This window comes from Bos javanicus, chromosome 18, assembly GCF_032452875.1.
Source record: "Bos javanicus breed banteng chromosome 18, ARS-OSU_banteng_1.0, whole genome shotgun sequence".
Taxonomy (NCBI): Eukaryota; Metazoa; Chordata; class Mammalia; order Artiodactyla; family Bovidae; genus Bos; species Bos javanicus.
The window spans coordinates 52,409,730-52,416,924 of NC_083885.1; the positions used below are offsets into that span (position 1 = coordinate 52,409,730).

The 7,195-nt window shown below is 49.2% G+C and overlaps 1 protein-coding gene and 1 pseudogene across 1 annotated transcript in view; both read right to left on the bottom strand.

The window, feature by feature from the left end:
• The window catches only part of CEACAM20 (CEA cell adhesion molecule 20), a 74,262-nt gene that overhangs the window by 39,943 nt on the left and 27,124 nt on the right, over positions 1-7,195 (bottom strand). The gene's annotated exons all lie outside the window — the stretch shown is intronic.
• LOC133231250 (small nucleolar RNA SNORA70) lies at positions 1,360-1,480 on the bottom strand (annotated as a pseudogene).

Below are 7,195 nucleotides of genomic sequence, written 5' to 3' on the forward strand. Positions count from 1 at the left end.
AACTTGGTGGAGCCACTGGAGCTTGCATATTTCTGCCCAGCGCAAGACTTCTCCAAGGGGCTGTCTTGGCTCCAGAGCTCCTCCCCAAGTGGCTAGGACTTTGTCAAGTCAGCACATGGTCTGTGTCCCTCTCTTCTCTCCTGTCACAGGTGTGTCTTCCTACCAAACCTCTTGCACTATTGACTTAGTCTTGATGTCAGCTTTGCAGAGCACCCAGCCCGAGGCACACATGGAATGTGCTCGGAACAGTACCTGGCATATTGTTTATCATTGTGATCATAATGTGGAGGCAGGCACATGGGTTCTGGTGCTGGATGACTGGGTTCAGCTCCAGTGCCCCCTGAGGGGATAACAGCAGTGCCAGAGCCTGTCCCACTTGGGCCCAGCCATCCAGAACTTTCCAGTAAAAAATCCACCTGCAATGTAGGAGAATCGGGCTCCATCCCTGGGTCGGGAAGATCCCCTGGAGGAGGAAATGGCAACCCACTCCAGTATTCTTGCCTGGGAAAGCCCATGGATAGAGAAGCCTGGAGGCCTATAGTCCGTGGGGTCGCAGAGAGTCGGACACGACTGAGCATGCGCAAGTGCCAGGGCTCCGCTCTAAAGAGGGAGGGAGTGAGGAGAGCGGGTCAGCAACCCAGGCAGAGAAAATAGAGGAGAATATTCCATTCTTTTTGTTCTTTTTTTCTGACAGGGAAGTAGGATTTATTAGTGAGCATGTGCAAGGAGGGGACAGCGCCAAGGTTCTCGTGAGTGCTGCTGCTGCTAAGACGCTTCAGTCGTGTCCGACTCTGTGCGACCCATAGACGGCAGCCCACCAGGCTCCCTGGTCCCTGGGATTCTCCAGGCAAGAACACTGGAGTGGGTTGCCATTTCCTTCTCCAATGCATGAAAGTGAAAAGTGAAAGTGAAGTCGCTCAGTCATGTCCGACTCTAGTGACCCCGTGGACTGCAGCCTACCAGGCTCCTCCATCCATGGGATTTTCTAAGCAAAAGTACTGGAGTGGGGTGCCAGTGCAGGATCCGCTATTTATCCAGAGGGCCACAATTAGGGATGTATTTAACCCCTAGCCATCTCAGATGAGCCGCTTTTCTGCTACCATGTTTCCAAATTCATCCGCCTTAAACTTAGTAAATCCTCATGTCTTGGATCTTCTGGCAGCCAGGGAACTTGAACCTGGCCCTGTGGAGGGCCTCCATCACATGCTCCTTGTTCTGCAGCTTGGTGCAGACAGACATTATGACTAGCCCGATGTGGTCACCGGCCACTATGCTCTGGGGCTTTCCAAAGGCACTGCACCTACCTGTCTAGAGCCTAGACTGGGGACAGCAGGCCAGTCATGAGTGTCCACTGGAAAGGGCTGTCTCCAAGGTCCCTTAGGGCAACCGGCTGCGGACGCGGCTGAGGCAGCTGCTGTTTGCAGCCATTGCACAGCAGACCCACCCTTTTTTGTTCTGTCCTCAGCTTCCCAGTCTGAAGCCGCCTTGGGGAAGCAAGAATCTTGGTAACATTCTGAGCTGTCGTGATGAAATGGTGCTGCATAATTTTATTACTGAACCGAGACAGCTCTTGGGACAAAAGGCAGTTTCAGGGCCTTTTATTACTGAAGAGGATCTGAAACATTTGCATTTTGCCTGATATTGTGTCCAAAGGGCATGGAGGAATTGTCCTTATAATTGTCCACAGGAACAAGAAAGGGAAAAAAAAACAAAAAAACAGACATTGGGTCAGCTTGTGCCCCTGGAGTCCTGATACTCCACTTGGTAGACATGGCGATTCCACAATGGTCATTTCCTGCCTCTCCCTGAACACTCTGGGACAAAAGCCATTAGGTGGGACAGAGTTAGTAGGCAGGGGCTGGGGGAGGGCCGTCTGGCCCAGAGAAGGGAGTCAGAGTCTGCCCAGCGTGAAGGAGACATGGAGACAGGGAGTAGGCATGGGAGAAGGCCACACATAACATGCAACAGGGTCCATCGAGTAAGCAAATGAATTCACGATTACAGGAGCGGGATTCTCACTGTCAAAGTGGTGAGGCTGAAACAGGAAGGGAGAAAGCCAGCACGACACTGGCTGTAGGCTGGAATTAGACATCAGTGTGAACCTGAGGTTCTCCATAAGTCGTCAAGAGATACAGGTAGACGTAAAAGTGTGTGTGCACTAAACGGTATTGAGCACACAGATATCGGCCTCTAAGTACCATTAACCACTATCAAGAACCAGGGATCTTTGTAGAATGGACTCATTTTGAGGGGACTGTGTGTGTATGTTAGTCGCTCAGTCATGTCTGACTCTTTGAGACCCCATGGACTATAGCATCTGTCCATGGAATTCTCCAGGCAAGAATACTGGAGTGCGTTAGCCATTCCGTTCTCCAGGGGATCTTTCCAACCCAGGAATCGAACCTGGGTCTCCTGCATTGCAGGCAGATTCTTCACCATCTGAGCCACCAGGGAAAACCAGAGCAGCAAAAGTTCAAGGTGAGTCTGAGACATCTTGTTATGCCGGAAAGTAAAGACGTGCATGAGGAAGGATGGGGTCATGTCGAGAGGATGCAGAAGTCACCTGACGTCCTCTGGCCTAAAAAGGGATAACTGGGACATCAAAATAAATCATAGTAACTTGTTTGATTCCTACAGCTGATGTAACCAAGTGCCATAGAGTGGCTCAAACAACAGAAATGAATTTGTTTCACAGGCCTGGAGTCCACGATCCAGGTGTTGGCAGGGCTGGCTCCTTCTGAGGCTCTGAGGGAACATCTGTCCCCTGTCTCTCTCTCAGCTTCCGATGGCTTGCTGGCAATCTTTGCTTTCTTTGGCTTGTAGAAGCATCACCCTGATCTCTGTTTTCATTTTCACAGGGCATTCTCCCCATAGGTCGTTGTCCAAATTTCCCCTTTAAAAGGACACCAGTCATGTTGGAGTAGGGACCACCCTACTTCAGTCTGACCTTATCTTAACTAATGACCCTATTTTCAAATAAGGTCACATTCTGAAGTCCTGGGGAGTAAGGACTTCAATAGATTTTAAATTGGGGGGGGTACACAACTCAACCTGTAATACATGATAGCAGATTGTAATGTAAGGGATCAACAGGAAGCCACAGGTCCATATTGATATATAAATACTGATTTAAATAAATTAATTCACTCAAAAAGCCAATGTGTGATGAGGAACAAGAGATTTATATAGTATCAAAGCACCTCCCCACTAGTTACTTATTCATGACCAAGGGTAAAAGGAGAACCTGTAAAGAGGCCCCATCTCCAGATATAGTCACCTTAGGGTGAGGGCTTCAACATATGAATTTCATGGTCAGGGAGCAAGATTTGGTCCATAACAACTACTTTGCTCCCAAGGAGGGGGGCTGAGGGGATGTCATGCTATGGTTCTCAGAGGTCCCCAGCAGTCACCTGCTCATCAGTACCCCTAGGGTTGCCTCCCTTTCCTCCCATGTCCCCACCCTCTATAGGTGCTTCCGGGGATCCCGCAGCCAAATCAACCACATGCCCTTGAATCCTGGTCACAGGTGCTGCTTCTGGGGACTCCAAACTCACCCGGTGCCCCTACCTCCAGCTTTGAACCAGATCTCCAGCCTGGCATGGAGAGAAGCGGCCAGATGCCACCCTGGGTCAGGGGTGAGCACACCTGTGCAACTTCAGAATCCCAGTCTGGACGCCTGACTGGCACTGGCTGACAAGAGTCTCTTTCCCGGGGAATTTGGGACTGAGACCAAGAGATTCTGGCTCAGCCTCTCAAAGAGAAGTTATGAAATGGGAGCTGGGGACTCCCCTGGCGGTCCAGTGATTAAGACTCCATGCTTCCACTGCAGGGGGTATAGGTTCCATTCCTGGCTGGGCAATTAACATCCCATGGTTCGGCCAAATAAAATTAAATTAAATTTTAAAAATTAAAAAAAAAACAAAACAAAAACAGAGCTGGAGGAAGCCTGCTTTCCCCATGCCATGACCTGAGAGACAGGGAAAGCAGAGCTGCAGGAAAGGAGGAGAAAGATGGACAGAGGAGCACAGAGGCGAGGTAGTGCGGGGCACTGATGATGCTCTGGCATTGTTTCTTTTTCCTATCTCTTCTGAGGCCTGGCTGAGCCCTCTCACAACACGTGCTGTGTCCTAGCATACCCTCCCTTCCTCCTTCCTATTTTCTTTAAGGCGTCCTGGGTTAGTGCCCCAGTTACTATTGATGCAAAACAAATTACCCCAACATCGAGCAGCTTGAAACAACCACGTTACTCTCTCTCCCAGTTTCTATGGGTCGGGAATGGAGGAAGGGCTCCATGGGGTGGTTCTGGTTTAGGACCCTTCACACAGGTGCAATTAGCCATGCCACTTTCCACAGGGGTGATATGACTGCTTCTTATTTAAGCCACTACCTTTGGGATTCCCTGGTGGCTCAGAGGGTAAAGAATCTGCCCACAATGCGGGAGACCTGGGTTGGATCCCTGGGTTGGGAAGATCCCCTGGAAGAGGAAATGGCAACCCACTCCGGTATTCTAGCCTGGAGATCCCATGGACAGAGGAGCCTGGAGGACTACAGTCCATGGGGTCACAAAGAGTTGGACATGACTGAGTGACTAGGCTCACACACACACACACACACACACACACACACACATATCTTTGGGAAGCCTGGCATGCTGCAGTTCATGGGGCGCAGAGTCGGACAGGACTTAGCAACTGAACAACCAGCACCTTTGGGGGCAATTTGTTTACACAGCAATATATAATAAATACACCTAGAAAGCGGCAGAGCTGACATCTTGGACTGAGATCTAAGACTAGTGTTTTTCTCCCTAGAAAATATTGACGCTCCAAGCCTGGGGAGGGCCAGGAGACTTTTGGGAGGCTGCAGGTGGTGATGGTTGAGGAAGGCGGCAGGTTTAATGATTTCCTGAAAGGGGAAGATGGAAGTTTTGTGAATTAACCTAAAGTAAGACAGACAAGGGAAGAGAACAGAGAAGATGGTCTAACTCTGGCCTGTTTCTTTGGGAAAGCTTTATTTGCCTTTAGTTTTACTGTAGTTGTCCGTTTCTTTGTAATTCTACCTCATTTTAAAAATTGTTCATTTATTTATTTTTGGCTGTGCTCAGTCTTCATTGCTGTGTGGGCTTTTTCTAGCTGCAGTGAGGTGAGCCGGGGCTACCCTCTAGTTGCAATGCACAGGCTTCTCCTCCTCTTGTTGTGGAGGACAGGCTCTAGGGCACTCAGGCTTCCACAGTTGCAGTCCTTGGGCTTAACAGTCGCAGTTCCTGGGCTCCAGAGCACAGGCTCAGTAGTTGTGGCTCACAGGCTTAGTTGCTCTGCAGCCTGTGGGACCTTCCTGGATCAGGGATTGAACCTGTGTCTCTTGCATTGGCAGGTTCTTTAACCTCTGAGCCCCCAGGGAAGCCCTCTACCTAATTTTTAATTAGGAATTACATTTTACAAATTGATTTATTAACTAATTAGGAATTAGATTATCTAATTTCTAATTTTAATTAGGTAAGAACAGTACAACGAACATCTACATCCCTTTACATCAATTTCATAAATGATGAACATTTTCCACATCAGTTTTACCACACTCCAAAAATTTTCTCATGCATTTAGAAGAGAAGTATGCAGGACCTAAGCAGAGAGTTCAAACTCTCACAAAGGATGACGCCCACGTAAGCATGAGCTAGAGCCTGCCAGGGACAGATGCTGCCCTTGCTTCCCCTCATCCCCCACCCACCCTCCTCCCCAAAAGCAACTATCAGCATGCTTCTCAAACCACATCACTGGGGCAGGTTTGAAATGAGATTGTTCTCATCATAATCCTTCTAGGGAGGATTAAAGATTCCTTGGAGAATCAGCAGAAAGCTCTCCAGGCCTGTCTTCTAGCTGAAAATGCAGGTAACACATACCAGTTGCCACTCAACTTGTAGAGATGGCCAGCCCTGAAGCTCACCCCAGAATGAACCTCCGGGAAAAGGCGAAAGCAGGCACAGCTGGCTCCCGGGGGCTCCTGGGAGACTCGGCTCAGGCCATTCTGCAAGGATCAGCAAGAGAGTCCTGCCTGGCCTTCCTCTTCCTCCCCTGGGAATCTAGCTGCGTCCCTCTGCAAGTGACCAGAGGATGCCCTTTGGTACGGTTGCTGGCTGTGTCATCTGAGTCGGGGGGCAGATGAGAACAAGCTAGGGTGGGACTGGAGTCAGGGCTGACTGATGGGTTCGTGAGCACAGGTGGGACATTTTAGAATGTAGATTTTACTTCTATTCAGGCATGGTGAGGCCAAGAGATCAAGACTCAACTGCCAATGGAAAGATAGGTAATGACTCATAGGTCCCAAGAGGAGGGGATAAGTCAAGCCCTGAAAGGCCCCATGAGAGAACACTGAGGTTGCTCTCAGGCCTGGGTGGGGAGGTGGGTGAGAGCCTTTATTGTGGTTTATACGGGATGGAACCTCCCGCAGGGTTAAGTCAGCTTAAAATTGGCTTGTTTGAATCATTTCAGTGGGCCCTGAGGCGTTAAAGGGCTGTCCCTAGTTGACTGATGAAGGAAGGCGATACTGGGCCCAAACAGGAGCGTTCCAGAAAAAGAAAGCGGCTGGGGACACGAGTTCTGGGTTGGTTAATTTGCATATGAAAGGCCTGCTAGCAGGCAAGCCTTTTGCTATCTTTAGGAATCAGCCAACTCTGTAGGTTGTCGAGGGTCACCAAGGCCCCAGATGCATCATAATACAGAAAACTTGTAAAATGCGGTTAAAACAATTCATGAGCCAAGAAATCTGTTAAACACTTTCTCTGCGTTAGCTCTTTCAGCCCTGGCAGCGAAATTATGAGGCGTGATCAAATTTATCTGATAAGGACACTGGGAAGGTTTCCCACAGTTTGACAACTCAAATTTATTCATGTTGCAGCAGAGGACTTCTGAATCCTCTGCGCTCTCTCCCCAAGCAGAAGACCTAGGGTTATATTAGATGTGGGGAAGGGTAATGTATGGGTGAAATTTAAATGATACTTTTTTTTTTTTTTTTTTGCCATCCCAAGCAGCTTGTGGGATCTTAGTTCCCCAACCAGGGACTGAACCCATACCTTAAGCAGTGAGAGCGTGCAGTCCTAACCACTGGACCGCCAGGGAATTGCTGACTTGGTGTACTGACTGACAAAGAAAAGCAGGGCTGTGAGCAAGAGGATCAATAAGGCCTGGGCTTTGAAGAG